The sequence below is a fragment of the Patagioenas fasciata genome, chromosome 12 (genome assembly GCF_037038585.1).
Source record: "Patagioenas fasciata isolate bPatFas1 chromosome 12, bPatFas1.hap1, whole genome shotgun sequence".
NCBI lineage: Eukaryota > Metazoa > Chordata > Aves > Columbiformes > Columbidae > Patagioenas > Patagioenas fasciata.
The window spans coordinates 24,706,598-24,723,844 of NC_092531.1; the positions used below are offsets into that span (position 1 = coordinate 24,706,598).

Consider the following 17,247-nt stretch of genomic DNA (forward strand, 5'->3'; position numbering starts at 1 on the left):
GGCACTGTCTGTGCATGTGGACGAGCTAAAAGCCTTTTAGAAGCTGAAAAATATCTCTGTTGAAAAGACAGAACCAAGAGATGCAAACCGTTGTAAGCTGGGATCAAACTTTAAAGTCAAACCTATTATTAGAGCAGGTCAATTAGGTTCATTTCAAACCAGGCTAATACGATAGAAAACCAAAAATCATCTGTGAAGCTGTTTTCAGGCCCTGATAAGGCTACGCTCAAAGGTAACATCAAAGGCGGGATGTTGGAATATTCACAAATAAAAAACCCAGGCACAATCAAATCAAGATTAAAGTTTCTGCAGCTACTTCGAAAAGAAAGTGTTCTGCTTTACAGAGACCGAAATACAGCAATGTGTTTGGGGTTTTTGGGTTTCAGAGAGAACTGCCCCAACCACTGTACAAGTCTTGTCCTCTCTCCACGGTCCCTGAAGAACCCGCTCCTGTCTCACAGTCTCTCTGGGTGTGATTCTGTCTCCCCTTATCCCAAATTACGTTAATCCCCTGGTCTCCTGGCTATGGTGCTGGAAGTATCTATATTACTTAGTAAAAATCGTTAAAGAAAAACACTATGAGTATCCCGGGTAATGCAGATATAAACTGGATTACAAAGTTAAACGTCTTATTGGATTTTAAGTAAAACATACTGTAATTCTTCTCTCTGGACCTCTGTGGTCAGTTGTGGAGATCAGATGCCTTCTTAAAGCACAGCTTATTTTAGCAATAGTACCAAAGCACTTAGGATTAAATACTGTATAAAAACCAAGGAGTTTATATTAATGACTGCCTTCTCCTGAGCTTATTTAAACCAGCTGAATACAGTAAAAAGGCAAAAGTACCAAAATGAATAGTATTGAGATTATCCTTTACCATTTTGCAAGTAATTGTACAGATGCAGGTATTTTGAACCATTCTTTTCCTTGTGCTTGCTCTTTCTGAATAGGAAAGCCAAGTTTTTCAGAGTGACATGGTTTAGTCCCAGCGGGCAACTAGGATCACATGGCCGCTTGCCCACTTCTTCCCCAACCAGGGGGATGGGGAGGAAAATAGGGCAAAACCAACAAAACCCAACAACATGGGTTGGGATAAAAACGGTTTAACAAGACAGCAAAGGGAAGAGATTAACAGTAATGATAGTAACAATAAAAGAACATAGGAAGTGAGGGATACACAATTAAATTGTGCACCACACAGAAGAGTGATGCCCAGCCCACTCCTGAGCAGCGATGCCCTCCCCTGGCCAGCTCCCTCAGTTATACAATGAGCACGACATTATATGGTATGGAATACCCCTTTGGGTCAGCTGTCCTGGCTGTGTCCCCTCCCAGGCTCCTGTGAACGTCAACTCTATCCAGCTGAACCCAGGACACAGAGTCACTATTCACAAATATGGGGGTTTTTATGATAGTGTTATTTAGTGTCAGGTGAACTTATAGGAATTTTTTGTTTGGTTGGTTTTTTTCCATAGCTGCTGTTTGCTGTAATTTATTTCCAGTACTACTGGAATAAGAACTTGTCCTTTTCCTTTCAGAGATCACGAGTAACTCAGTCTAGGAACTCTGCCTATTAATTCCTTTGGTTTATTTCATGTGTATCGTAGTAGTTTTTGCTGCAAGCACACGTGCTAAAAAGGGACGCTTCCCTATGACCATGTACTGGGGGTCAGCAGAATTAACATACATCCACTCAGAGGCTGTCTCATGCTGCTGCAGGGGCCAGAATACGGGCTCTCTTGCCATGGAAGGTCCTGCAGCGCCCAACTCTTGACACCACGCAAGAACGAAACCTGCTCAAATCCATCCCCGTTCTCGCCTTTCGCTCAGGCTGTAACACAGCTGTACGTTAGTTCTTGCATCCATCTCGTATTCCCGCTCCTGCCCGTTCAGCCTCTGACTCCTGGCTCCCGCTCCTGCCTCTGGCTTAGTCCTGCGGTCCCTGTGCCCAACCTGATATCCGTCCTTAGAGCTGCGAAATCCCTAGGGAATCTGAGCAGGTCTCCAAGCAGGCGCTCTCACTGAAATCACAAACTGTGCTGAACAGCTCCGCTCTTCTTGTGATAATTCCACCACAATTTCCGCTGTCATTCAAAACATATTAGCAAAGCTCTTTGCCGTAGAATTTTAACTACAATTTCTGCAAAATATCTATCACTATTATGAAATTCCCCTTCTTGCTGAACCCGAAAAGGTCAAAAATATCTATCTTCCCATGAATTAAAAAATTATAGAAGAACGTCTCAGAGAAATGACAAATAATTTCAAATAAACCATTCATCTCAATAATGCTTTTCATTTCATTATTGTTTGGATCATACTTTTAATGGATTATATTCTATTACACAAACTAAAAATGAAATGGCTTATATTATTTTTAACGCTAAATTTTGCTACCACCATTAAAAATATTGATAAAGCAAACAGATTACTCTGAAATGCTCTGATAAGTTTAAATCTGCATTTTCTATTGTGGAACTGCTCCACCACGTTTTTCTTCCTTTACCAGTTTTAATTTTGAACAGGCATAGTACTGTGCTAGAATTCAAAGGTATCTGATGGATGTTCTCAATTATTTCCAATACCTGTGGCTACAACAGGCCGAGCTGACAGTCAGGAATAATCAGCATTTAAAGATGCCTGGATGTAGGAGAGAAATGCATTACACCTTCTCAAGTAGTTACAGGATGGATGATACGTCTCACACTTGCTTTATTGCGGGGATCCTCAAGTGCCTGCTTAAATAGGAGTCATGCAAAGCCACCTTTATATTGGATATTGCAGATATAAGCTCTCTATATGGACACGAATAGACTAAATATTGCGGTACCTTAGATTTTATGACTTGGCGAGAAGCTAAGCAGAGTGGAAAGCTGTAAAAATAAAAACTTTCAGCTCCACTAAACTGAAAACTGATATCTAAGATATCGGAAATATAGCTTCTGGTTCACATCACTAAAAAACTCATCCTCCCAGAGGGTTCTTGCCCCTCATCCCAGAGCAACTCAACTACAGCTGATACGGTGCCAACGGAGGTGCAGGAGCATGATCAGTTTGCTGAGGTGGCTCAGCTCCGCATCTTCTGATCACATCTACATTTTTCAGTCTTTAATTCCTTCCAGAAAAGGTTCTGAACAGAAGGCCACTGCCTCGGGCCCACTCAAGGTAAGACAGAAATAATGAGTTTAAGGAAGCACTTCTGGAGGGATTTATCAAGTGCAGCAGTTATTCTCATCATGTAAGACACACCTGTCCTCAGCAGTTTGCAATGGCAGACCCGTTTCTGAATACGCAGTCACTGTCGGGACTGACATTTAAACCTGGTCAAGGATATTTGCTAGGTTATATTTTCACAAGAGCAATTTCTGAAGTTGGGTATGGAATATATGTCCTGGAAAAAATAGCCAGAAAGACTCGAAAAGTAAATAGCTGAATGGCTGAGAGACTCAGATGAGACCCAGACTGTGCCTCTGTTTTGGATTATGTACAAAAGGGATAATATTCAAAGTAAGTACCCTAATCGGCCAAATGAGGCAGCTGCCAATCTTTTACTTTATAAATATTTATTAGTTCAGGAAAAGAAGACGGATGCAATAGCTTGGTGGCTGGAGTAGAAGTGAGTCTGGGAATCAGATCCAACTCCAGCCAAACCCTGGTCTCAGACATTATTTTTCTCTCCAGTCAGAACTAAATACAAACTTTCCTGTTGGAACAGAACTGCCAAAGATAACCAGAACTGGAGCAAACCTAAACATACACGTTTGTCTGGGGTGTGAGGAGTCGTAACACTGGCTTACACTCCCCTTTTCTATTCTGTGTGCTGTGCCAAGCAGGAATTTAATAGATACAAAGAACCAGCCTAAAAAGTTTTGAAAGTGGCCCATACGAAAACTTGCCTTAAATGAAGAAGAAAAAAGATTAGTGCTTTCATTACTGATGTAATGCAGGTTCCACATAATCTATAAAGTTTTAAATAAAGAGAGAAATATTTTCAAGGCCATCTTTTGGTATCAGAAAATTAGAAATTGTGATGCTACCTCTAGAAAACGTGTGAGAGCAATTGTCAGAACTGTCTATTGCGCACAACGGTTTTAAATGAGATTATAACATTATGTAAGCCATCATGGGAAGAGAGCATCTAACATCAGATAGTTGATAGCAGCAGAAGTGACAAAGAGCAGAGTCAAAAGAGCATTGCTGATGCAATAAACATTAATTTTCAAGAGGAATTCTATAGCCTTTAGATTCTATTTTCTTACGCACATTTAAGATAGGATAATTCCAGTTGGATAATGAATACGGTCTTCCAGTTGAAAAGTCAATATTTAGCATCTATTGTGTTCTGGTTTGTGGGACATACTCCATTCAGATAACAGTGATTTAAATCAAATTACCTCCAGAAATATATGGAAGAAACACTGAATATGTGCCATGAATCAAAAGCACGTATTTTACAACACTAGACTTACAACAACACTCCTGCCTGCAGAACTAGGATCAGTTTATTCTCTCCCTGTGCTCGCTGTGTTGATCTTAGAAAGGGCAGCCGAAGATTCCTTTGCATTAACCCACAAAAGCCTTTTTTTTCGGTTTATCTATCAAACATTTTGAAGGCTATAATTAAATAGTCCCAGGCTACTCTAATGCTTTGTCAACATGACGGAGTTTGCATTTGTTAATTGATAATAATTCAGTAAGTGTTTAATCTCACATTTATCCCACTGTCCCTTCTCAGATTGTGGACAACCGTGGGTTCATGTTTTTATTTTGTAAATTTAAATCCCTAAGTGAAATTAACTATGATTGGAGTTATGATTATTAGGAGTCTAATAATACCATAGGGTCCAATTCTGTTGTTGCCCATGTGTAGCTTTTACATTGGATTTAGACCAATGGAACAAAACATTTTATCGCTGAGGCAATGAAAGCATGTTAATTGAGATTTGTAACACCATATTGGGGAGGAAAATATTATTATTTCTGTTTTCCACATGAGGAAACAGACATGAACAGACAAGGATGTTCACTGAGTTGGTCTCAGTTCCATTCCAGCTGTTTTAAAATGAGGAAAATTACTCTCAAGTTCTTTCAGGTACAATACTGGGTATCTAAAATACGTGTTAGAAATATATCCTTGAATGGATGGAAGAAGGGTTACAGACAAAATGAAGGAGTGTTTGTGAAATAGCTGTATTAGATGCTTTCTTTCCTTTTTTGAATATGAGGGTTAAATAAGTGACGTACTGTACCATACATTACCCTTGCTAATGGTTCAGCGCTATAACTCCAACTGGTATAGATCATTCACTGTGCTTATACACACCTCAACCATGAATGCAATAACCTGGCGGATCACTAAAAATAATTAAAATGTAAGGGGCTGGCTAGTTTGAGATATTCCTATATTCTGTTGCATGTAGCTTGAAAAATCTTTCACTGTACTTGAAGACGGATGTGGATTATCAGCTTTTATAAGCTACATGGCAAAAGATATCATTAACTTCTGGATGAAGAAGCGCTCCCCTAACCTAAAACTACAGTATCACTAACTGCTAGGAAAGGTAATGACAATCTTTACTGGTCCTGAAAGTCAGTTACATACTTCAATGAACACATCCATGGAAATAATACATAAAATGGTGCTAGGAATGCCCTTCTGAGGCCAACAGTGCTGGAGATTTCACTCCTAGGACCATCTACTCCAGTGCTGAATGCATTTCATACATGGGGCACTACCACTTATGCCAGGTATTAGTGTGGACATTTTGAATTCGGGTGTCAGGTGCACCACTATATCCCATCTATTTGAGCAGGATGTATTACCTAAATACTTCAGTTCTTCTCTACCAGCTACCAGCAGGCGATCCAATCCCAGATGGCTCAGCTGCTTCCTCCCCCTCACGTGCTGTACATTCTCAAAGCCGATATTACAGAAGAATACCACTAATTATGTGTATAGATTTCCACTGCTTTGCAGAGGATTCTTCAAAAGTTTGTTGGGGGTACGGGTTCTTTAAGAGACGCACATGAAGTCTCTGTAGAAAATCGGTTCCTACTCTCTGTTTTCTGAGAGGAGCTGCAGAGAGCAGGGGCTGTGCTGGAAAAGCTTTGTTAATAAAAAGTCCGTTTAATTTCTCCTATACTTTGTCAATCTCGATTTGCCTGAGAAGTTGAATCAAAGAAGAAAACAGCCTGGAAACAGTATAGCACTAACCCCAAGTAATCATCAACAGACCACATGAGTTTTACAAGAACTCAGGCATTTCTTTGTGAAATCATGTCTATATAGATATGTATAAAAGTTGGAGGATTTTCTTCTAGAAAAGGTAGGATAAAACCTGTAAATAAGGTACCTGCACACTGAAATGTAAGACCAAATTAAAAAGCCCATATCCCCTGCAAATAGCTTTACTAATAAGTGTAGTATATGTTTAATTGGGAAAAAATATAAAGGGCAGAAAGCTCCTCTTTTTACCCAAAATGTTCCTTCAGAAATCAGAAATTCAACAGCAGCTTGACCATACTTTACGCATCAGCTTTAAAGGAATGCGAAGCCATTTATCTGTAGGTATCCCTCAGATAAATACGCAAAACAGCAACTGATTTTCACGATCTGTGTAGACTGGAAAGTATATCTAGGTATTTTCTCTATACCAGTGACACCACAAACAATGTATATGAATAATGTCACCGTTGTGTTTTGACCGCAAAAGGTATTCAGTAGTTACAATGATGATTTCTTGGACAAATGGCATTAGCTAAATAATAACCAAACAGAGAAAATCAAAATTTGATAAACCAGTCCAAATCTCCATAAAAGAGGAAAAGATACTTGGATCATGAAAAAAGAAGTTGGGTAGATGGGAAGACAGAGACATCAGCTCAAGCGATTGTTTGGCCGCACACGACCAGTTGAAAACTTTGAACTCTATGAATTGGTGCAAAATGAGGCAATCCATATAATTTTACCCAGATTGCTCCAGATTTACAACACTGAACTCTGATGAATTCAAGGCAATCATCCTCAAACGAAGTGACATGGCACACGAAGCCCTCCCATGTATATAAGTTTTGACCACATAATTTCTGCTTTACGGTATATTTGTATTGCAAGAGTGAGAGCTGATATCACCAACCAAGAGTCTCTTCCTGTCCCTGGCTGAAGCGTACGGTACTTTCATATTGCAGATGTGAGAAGTGAGTCCACCAACCCGGGTGACAATCCCTACCTGTCACCAGCTGATGTACACGGCTCGCTCTGCACTCCCTGCCATAAATGTGTTGGTGCCCATGACATTGCCAGGCAGTGGTTACGTTCTGGTACCTCCTCACTGCAGCTATACTTCCTAAAGAAAGCCAGATAACCTTTAAAGTCGAACTTATCTGCGTCAGACCTCCAGTCTTAAGCTGAACTCACTTATGACATAGGGATAAATTAAACTCACTGGCTTCAGAGAATTACTTCGGAGTTTTTCCAATGAGCAATCAGATCTGGGAACTAAGACTTTCCGATAAAATCAAATATATGAAGCTGCTGGAAAAGCTATTTCACTACCACCTTCTCAGCTGCCAGTGAAATAAAAAGAATGGTATAGATTGGATTAAAACTCACTAAGTTTAGGTAGACTCGCCAAGCTTTCTTAATTCTAAAAGTAATTACAAGTATATTCTAGCAAGCCAGGAGATGACCTTGAGTGAAAAGAAATATTCAGAAGGTTGAGTAGTCTTAGGAATGAGTACAGTGTACATAAAAAAGGCAAACCACCAAAAGCAGTGAAGTAGCCCAATCTCTTTCGTTTAGAGAAATAAGGGGAGAAATCTGGAGTTGGGCTACAAGAAGAAACCAATACGAAGGAAAAAAGGAGTAGTATATTACCGTGATGAAGATTAAGTAACATACCCAATTCTAATGTATGGCCCATTTTGCAAGAAGGAAAATTAACATAATGTGATAAACTGAGGAGACTCAACAAATCATTAAACCTTTGTAAGAGTGGATGTTCCGAAGCATCAGCATAAATTTCAAAATCACCCATAATGAAAAGTCTTAATGAGTGAAGAATCAAATCAGGAGTCAGCTTAGGCCATTAGGTAACAAATCAGAACGAATATTTGGTTGGTGATAGGAAATGCAAATGGCATGAACTGAAAAGCACGCTGAAGGAATAACAGTTTGAAATCCAAAGGGTAAAAAAAGCAGTAGCCAAAGCAGTTCAGACAAACGGAAGACCATTAAATTTGGGCAGACAGATCTCCACAGAGAGCGTACATCACTAGGAGTGCGGTTTTTCTTTAGCTGGAACATACAGTACTAATTTCTTTGTACTTGGAAAGAGGATAAAGAATTCAATTATATTGGCTGCAAATTGGATGTGTCTTTAGTTGTGCTTTCAGGACCTTACTGTTATTTCATTTACCGCAGTTGGCACCATTGTACGTGTCAGACGTTATGAGAGCGCTTAGGTGAAATCACTTTTTGGTTCGAACGATGGCATAAAACAAGTGTGAAGATTAAGTTATCCTCTTTAGCACGGGATTTGGAAAAAAAAACCTAAAATGCCTTTAGTCCTGGACCTGTGGCCACTTCCAACAGCAGAGGGCTCTCTGTGGGAAGCGCTCTGGCTGGGAACGGTGCCCTGGAGCACCTGCAGCCTTCACCACTGGTGACCGTAGACCCCCAAGTAAGTTGGTTGATCACAAATATTTCGGAGATGGATGAAATATTGCACTGATCTGACATTTTCCACTGAAAGACCCCTCCAGAGTGATAAAGGACCCAATCTGCCATCCTGTCCCAAGAAGAGTATCAATCTATCCTGCTCTATGCAGATCATGGGACACATTCCCTTCCAACGGATACACATTTTCACGTCAAGGGAACGACATTTGGCTCCGGCACTGCACTACACAATGCAGATTTATAAAACTGTCTCAAAAGAACTTGTTTTTTGAAAAAGAAACACTAAATATTTTGGTTTAGGATTTTTCAAAAACTTTCTATTTATTCGATTATGCTTAGAACTGGAGGAGGAGTCCTGACAAAGCTAAAATGAGGGTTAGTCATTGATCATCACCAAAATTAAAGCAAGCTGCAGCAACTTCAGCCGCAGCATTTTACTGGGTAATTTTACTCATCAAAGTAGTTACAGTTGGTTGATTCAGGCTCACACTATGCAGAAACATGTTCATAGTTGACTGTAGTGAGTCTGCCGTGGTATCTTAACCAGTGACTACAGAGTTTCTGATTAGTAATGCTCCCAGATTCGGGACAGTAAATGGACAGTTTCATCCGTGCTTAGGCAGGTACATTGGGAACGGCTTATTAACATAGCAAAAATCAATATGTAGTGCAACGTGACAGGTTATCAGCCATGATGTTTTGTTTTACATGTCTTTAAATGCGGTTTTAGGTAGTGCTTCTGTATCATAAATATTGCTGTTGTAACTGCATCTCTTGGAGTTGAAGTAGATCTATGAGCATCCTTTTCAGAGACACATGTTGTAATCAATGCCTTATCTGGCAATAGGTTGTAGGTGGGCTCCTAAATATTTGTATCTGTTTCTAGAATAGCATAGCACAAAGTGTTATCTTAGTCCTAAAAATATCTGCTCCCTTTCCTAAATATCACTTCAGTTTTTTAGTTTGATCTACAATGGAAAAATAGCTTATAAATCAATCTAACCTCATACAACTGAGTCTACGGAAAAAAGTGCTTTATGGGATAAGAGGAAGATTATAGATCCTTTCAGAAGTAGCATTTCAAAAGCCAAGTACAGCTGGAAACAGACATTTTTTGTAGTAAGTATTGGTCTTTGGTAACAAAGCCTTGCTCCGGTGATAAAAGGCTCCCTAACAGTACTTTAATTGAAACTTTCTATCTGAACGTTGCCTGAAACTCTGCTAAATGCTGCTTTCTTGCTTCAATTCAAATTTTCTTAATCTTCATTTTCACATTGAATATTGGTACACTGTCTGCCTCATTATGCTAAAGAAAGATGAAGTGAGCTATTAACATGCTGAACAGCCTACGAGATGTTACGATATAGAATGTCATTCATTTTTATGAGTTGGCTGTCAGTGTGTGCTGCAATAAAGTTATAATTTCTCACTGACAATATGTGATGTCTGGAGTCACTGCACAATCCTTATTAAAATTTCAATAATTGTAAATCAAAGGCAAGCAAATATGACTTTTATGAAATGGTCGCTTCTGAAAGTCAAGGAGTACGAAGTGGTGGAATACAAAACCAGAACGTTATTATTTTGTTGTTCCAAGTCATCATCATCATCCTACAGTTGTTCTTCTCTTGCCCAAGGCAGGGTGTGCGTGGTAACATACACATACTGTAGGGTTCTCAGGAGCAGCGTGCTTACCTTGCTGGCATCACAGTGACACTGCTTGTTTGTCACTCTTCACTGACTCTACCCGTATGTGGCTCTGAGTGTCATCAGAACATTCCTAGAAATGCCTACTGGAACAATTCATCCTAGCTCTTCATCAGTGAAGTGGGGAGTCTTCGGAAGCAGCGCTATGGCTCGGCAGCGGGAAAACTCAGAAGAGATTTCAGACAGCTTGCACGCATACACTGGTGAGCAAGGGTCTCAAACCCCATTTTCTCATTACTTTCCACAGCTGTGGAAAATAAATAGCTTCTATATACATGTAGCTGTGTAATGGTTACATCTTTATTTCTACTGCCATGATTATTATTTCAAATCAGAAATGTAAGAAGTCTCTGTCACTGTCCAAAACATGGTGATCTTTCATTTTGAGCTTGACATAGCCCAGAAGATCAGAAGTTCAAGTTATTGTAAAACATGCCCTCAAAGTAACAGCTTTTTGGAGTTACTACATACAGACCGAAGTGTCCCAGTCACTGAATTGACTCCACAGGGTCTCGACGTTATTGGGCCATTTGGAATTACTGTAGCACTTGTCCCTGTTATTTTCAGTTCTATTCAAAGTCATTATTACTTGCAAATGACTCCATGACAAGCAGAATAAATGCATTCATTGAACGTTTACAAACACTGCACATGGGATAAATAGTTCTATAGATGTGTTTGGGATTTTCTTCAGCAGATTTTAAGTATCAAGCACCAGCCAGACTCCTGGGGCTCCATATAGTTATGATACAAAAGCTCGGTACCCTCCTCTCTCTCACAGTATCAGGAATGTTTGCACTACAGTGGTACGCCAACTGGCAAAAATATTTTTAGACACTTCAACGTGTAACATCTCTCCATTTCTATTACTTAGGCTATTCTTCACTATTTAAAAAATTAAGTCCAACATACCTATTTCATGAGTGCACTTGGCATGCTTCCCGAGTGTTAAGTAGTAACTTTATTTCTAATGATACGTCTCTTTTAAATTGACTAACTCTACTGAAATCTACAGCATAACAGCAACACTCACGTGTCAGGTATGATATATGACCTTCAGTGTCAAATTTCCAGTATATCAACATCTCCGATGTAGTTCCTCAAGTCCGAAGCGTCAGCACAAACAAATGCAAAGCTCTGGGCAAATGCAAAACTCGGGCTCCGGTCTTGCACAGAAATACTTGTGCACAGTTCAAGCAATTGTATTTGAAAAGGTGTCACTTCACGTCACCAGCATGCAAACACAATAAATAATGCATGCTGGTTCTCCTAAACTTGATTTATTACCACAAATGCCTTACCATTGCTGGAAAAGTTTTATAGCTAGTAGCATAAGTCAAAGAACAGCTGTCCACGTCTATCAGAAAACTCCCTGCTGGAAACAAAAAGTGATGACTAACCAACTTAACCACAGGAAATATTCTCTACAATTGTTTCTTTAACATTATGCCTCCTCATACACCCAGAATTTCACATAGTGAGATTGTGGCCTTCATACCAAGACTCAGTGAGATATGGAACGTTATAGAGAGACAAGACTTCCACGGAAACCTAAAGGAACGAGGTATACAATTCATGATGACTCAGCGCTAGTGAGAAAGATGCTATTCTAGAGATGTCAGCTGAAGACAACTGGTCTAATGAAGGATAAGACAACTCCAGCAAGCGAGAAGACTTCAGCTGGTATAGCAGCATCTGGAGATTTCTTTGGAAGGACGTGTTTCAGTGGCACTCAAAAGATCAAACGTCTCTTGCCACCCGAAACAGCTGGAAAGCTAAACATATGGTCTGATTATTTTGTTTGATATATTTGATAGATTATCATTTGAAGCAAAATACCTCAATGCCCACTCTAATTAGCATCAAACCGGTGGATGAACAGAAAATCTCTAATGCAGAACGATGGACTGGTGACTGTGCTGACTGACTTTTTGATTCCTAGCTGTAAAGAAGTTGCATAAGTCATCCAAAACATCTGACACGGACTAGCAAATACTCTCACGATTTCTGTCTGCACTGCTTCTTGGAAAAGGGTTTCCGACAAAATTGTAGGAACCTCTTTGTTTTTACGGTACTGTTTCTCAAAACACTTTTCAAATAGATTTATGAACTTACTGTGAAAAGACTTGGAATGACAGAAGTATTAGTAATAAAACATTATTTAAACAATTAAAAAGATCTAAAAATCTTGTTCTTATATACTAGTATGCAATTACTTTAGGGTCTGATATCTGTGAATGGCCAAGGTTAGAAACACAGGCTTCCCTGTGGTACGTCCTTTGAAAACAGTCCAGTGCTAACAAGTGACACCCGAGCACTTGTCACTGTGTTATTTTTCCTTGTTTCTCAACCCATTTCCTAATAACTTATTTGATCATCAATCTGTAAATGTCCCTATATCAAGGGTTAGTTTTTAAAGGAATCATGTGATGAGCAGAATAAGACAGATCTAACATATTTGAATTACAGGGATATGTAGCTTTTGTGACAACCCAGTTCAGTAATGAACGATTATTTCACAAGTTATATCGGTATCGTTAGTTTTGCCTTTTAACAGAGAATACCCAATGCTTGTGTGGTCCTTAGCATTTAAGCTATCGAGAAGAGATTGGATAAACAACAGTTAGATCTTCTAAGACTGAAGTACTTAGTATTCTTCCATTTAGCAGTAAGTTATGAAGTTTGATTTAAAAATGGTAATTCTACCAATTAGCTCATCCTGCTCAAATACGCACATACCATTGGGAAATATAAAAATGGTTTATTAAATCAAAAGATATGACTGCACTTCAATGAGCACATGGGCATTAGAGATCAAATATTCCCTACAGATTAATCCCCATGGCATCACAGGCTGATTTGGCTTGCTGGTATTACATTAGTAAACCATCTAATCCAATTTAGAGCAGGCCACGAATGTTCCATCCATTACGGTATTTCTAGTGTCATTAGAAGCAGATGGATTGAATAAGCATCCTCAGTCAGCCTGCGGCATGCAAGCAAATCACTGTGGCTTGCCCTGCAAAATATTTATTCAAATAAAAAACAAAGGAAAAGGGGAAAAAAAAAAAAAAAAGGAAAAAAAGCCATGTAATAAGATGGAAGTTCTCTGTATGATTTTGATTTTGCAGCCAGCAAGATTTCTTGGTACTTCAGTACAGAAGATGTTTCTCTCTGTAAGTCAGCAGTGCAGGCCATAGTGGATCTAAAGACATGAGAAGCTCCTTCTTTTGCAGGAAGCTCGTTTCCAAGGAAAGCCGTGGAAAAAACCCACAATAAACAATAATAAACAAAGTAGGCTGAATGAGGGCAGAACGTGATACCACTCTCACAAATGAAATCTACTGTAGGAAATCGGAGTAGCCATAGTAATAAAATCTATCAATCAAATATATTACAAAGGTTGCAATAGGAAGGATGAAAGGAGCGTCCAAACTTTGTATTCACACAAAATGAAAAACACCGAAGTGCATTAGAAAAACGGTATTCTCATTCCAAACAGGTATACCTGATAGAAAACCAGTTTTTCAATAAAGAAGTAAATACACGACTAAAATGTTGGTGACAGCTCTTGGAGACGACACAGCTATCAGAACGATTTCAGAAAAAGGGCTGTGCTGCAGCTTTGAAGAGCCAGGGATCAAACCGAATAGAATCATCCAAATGGCACGTAACCTTTGCTGCCCTCGGAGACCTATCACATCCACCAGCAGGGCCACGCACCCCTCGGCTGCGCTACTTAAGCAACCAGCCATAAAACAGAAACGCGGTGCCAATGCGCAAGCGGGTGGATACCTGCTCCTGCTCAGCAATGTGAGGGCTCTGGTGTTTGTGGGCGATTCACGAGCGTCTAACAGCAAAGTCGCTCTGCTGTCAGTCAGACAGCTCTTAATCTTGTCTGGACCCTTTGCATAATAACTGAGTTAGGAAGGAAACTATTGATTCTGTGCATACTGACTGCAGGAAGTTAACAGCTACCCACAAGTGCAGAAATGGACCTGGCAGGAATGATTTTCACGGTAAACAGTTATATATCCGGACCAAAGACATTTTTGCAATTGAGGAAAACACGTACAGATCCCAGACAGGGCAACATTCTCAAAATGTGCACAAATACCAGATGTTTCTGGAAATTCATTTCTTGGATCTTCCTTCCCACCTCCCTGAAAATACTGGAAGTTTGAACAAGTAAACTTGGATTATTAGGGGAGAGGACGCAATTGGCCAACCAAAACAAATGTTTTACATTTGCAGGTTTTCGTTCTTTTAATGAAAACAGATTTCCTTTACTTTTGAAGGAAAACAAACGCCTTCTATGGAAGGAAAAAACACCCCAAATCCAACCATCACCTCAACAAATGCTTAATTTTCTGCAAGAAAACGCTGAAGACAAAGTTTTCAACACAGTTTATTCAGAATCCTACTCAAATTTCTCTTCAAAAATTAAATCCTTTCACAGCGCTGCATTGAAAAGCTCAGTCTTAAATTAAATCCATCTGAGAGAAATAAAATGGGAGAAATACTACCAAACGCAGTAATCCATCCTTAAACACAATGACAAACTTGCACCAAGACTCTGCTCTCATTTTCCATGTCCTTTTGATCCCAACAGGCCTGTCCCTGGCGAACCCTTCTCAGCAGGACATGGAAAACCACATTCAGCCAGCCAGAGCTGGGGCAATCTGCTCTATCCTTTGCTTACACCGGCTACACTGGTGCCAGCCATTATTATTGTTATTAATAGCACAAACCCAGATTGCAGCAGTAAATCATATTCCTTCCAGAGCTGATTACTTGTCAAATGTTTATCATCGGTGTAAATGACAAATGCACCTGATCAACAAAATCCAAAGTCTTGTTCTGAAGTAAAAGGGCCTTAGCCTTGCAATTTCTCTAATGAACTTCCCTTCTGGTCCATAGTAGAACACATCAGATTTACCCAATCCAAATTCTAAATAAAAGTGCAGATGCTTTGTAGAATTAATGAGTGAGCACTATACTGAATCATAGCCACATGTTGCTTCTCTATGAAACAGTGGGCTGAAGAATTGCACTTTGTTCTTCCTTTTTGCAAGGTATAGAAATACTCCGCTCCCTTATTTTTCCCTCTGGTTTGGCTTAGCTGGGTTGGAAGAACATTAGGTGAGGACACTGGAGAGAAGGATTCAGTCCTTCCTCGTTCTCCTCTGCCTCTCAAGATACAAGTACAGACCCGCTGTTCCCCTGTCCACAAGCGGTAGTCTAACCTGCGTACTGCCTTGTGTTTCCTTGCCGCAGATCTGTTTTCCCTGGCACACTATGAAAATAGTCTTCTCACCAATGTTAGGCCCTAGGGGGAGATGCCAACATGGCGAAGAGTTGGGAATGGGGCAGAGAGGTACTTCTGATAGACAATTCTGCCTGCCACTAACTAACCTTCCCTATAGAAGTGACTTTCTGGCATTGAACGACCAACCTAACGTCTTGGGTAAATACCCAGAGAGGTAAGTGGGTGAACTCAGATCCAGATGTTCAGCCCTTAACCATTAGACTGATGGGAGAGGCAGACTGTTGTTTGAAATCTTATCACTATAAGGACATAATGGAAACTCAATTTTTGAGTGCTCACCCATAAGATGGATTCTCATTGTCGAGTCCTTCCAGCCATCAGTGAAGTTCACCGGAGCATTTGGTCTTTGGTGTCTTCAAAACTCAGATGCAAAACACCCCGAGGCGGTCACCTGACAAAGAAAAGGCACAAATTCACTCATCATCTTGGCGAAGAAGGAAAAATATTTCCTGGCACATAAACAAACAACACTTAGTCAACTTTATACATTGTTTTATACGGTTTTAGCAAAAAAAGTTAATGCAGAGATAAAACTCAGTTTTCTCCTGACGTCACTTAGCTAAGTGAAAGAAAGAATACTGGGGCAGGATCTGGCCTCATGTCTACAGCACCAAAAAAATGCTCACTCACTAGCAGGTTTTGTACAGAGCAAGGTGAAAGGAAAACTAAATGTTACCATGAGTGAGCTTGCATTTCCTGATATCTCAAAAGGCATTTGTTCCCAAAGGAGAGCATTAAGCAAAGAGGCAAAGGTTACATTCCAACGCATATTGTAAGTGCTGAATGTTACTTGTGATGGAGAATATTTTTGCTTACTCTACTTTTCTAATGAGACAAGGCACACCAGTGGAACGTTTCAACTGCTCCTCCGCAGTTTTGCTGGCTCCTGCATATCCAGATTCATAGTTGTCCTGACAGGACTATGCTGGATATGTGCAAGGGGAGCACACACAGACACTTTTTGATCAGCGAGGCAATTTCCTGGGGCAATGTGCTGATCAACACGCTGAGCTGAAACATCTGCAGGATAAAGGATTTTGTCTGAAAACCCTGTGTTTGATGCCCATCATCATGACAAAGTCATTGCGGATTCTGCTCAATGCGTTTTCTGTTTCAGCACTTTCTCGCTGTACAAAGAGGCTCCAGCAGCCTCGCAAATGTAGTTGGTAACTCAAAGTACATTTGGGAAATCAGCCAGAGAGGAAGGCTTTTCTTCTGTATGTTTTCCTGCTTTTCTATGAAGTGATGGTAAAGATACACATTTGCCACCGTTGCAGGGTTTCCCCTCAGGAAGGAAAGAAAAAAAGAGATTGAAATAACAAGTTTTTAGTATTAGTACTGCTTGTATTAGAGATGCTTAGAGCTGCTTAAAATCTGTCATGTTACTATCTAGCTAGGCAATTTTTAAACTGTGTCCTATTAACTTTTCCAACTACAGCAGTGTAAAAGTCTCGTGTATCTCAAGGTTGAGTCTGCAGAGCTGTCAAACACACTTTGTCCTAAACATGATTTGAAAATCATTGCAAGCCAA

General features: G+C 39.9%; 1 protein-coding gene across 1 annotated transcript in view; it reads right to left on the minus strand.

The window, feature by feature from the left end:
- SEMA6D (semaphorin 6D) overlaps positions 1-16,076 on the minus strand; it is a 247,615-nt gene extending 231,539 nt beyond the window's left edge. The window contains exon 1 of the mRNA XM_065847820.2: positions 15,996-16,076. The gene's annotated coding sequence lies outside the window, so the exon portion shown is untranslated. The remainder of the gene's footprint in view (positions 1-15,995) is intronic.
- Between the last annotated feature and the right edge of the window lie 1,171 nt (positions 16,077-17,247).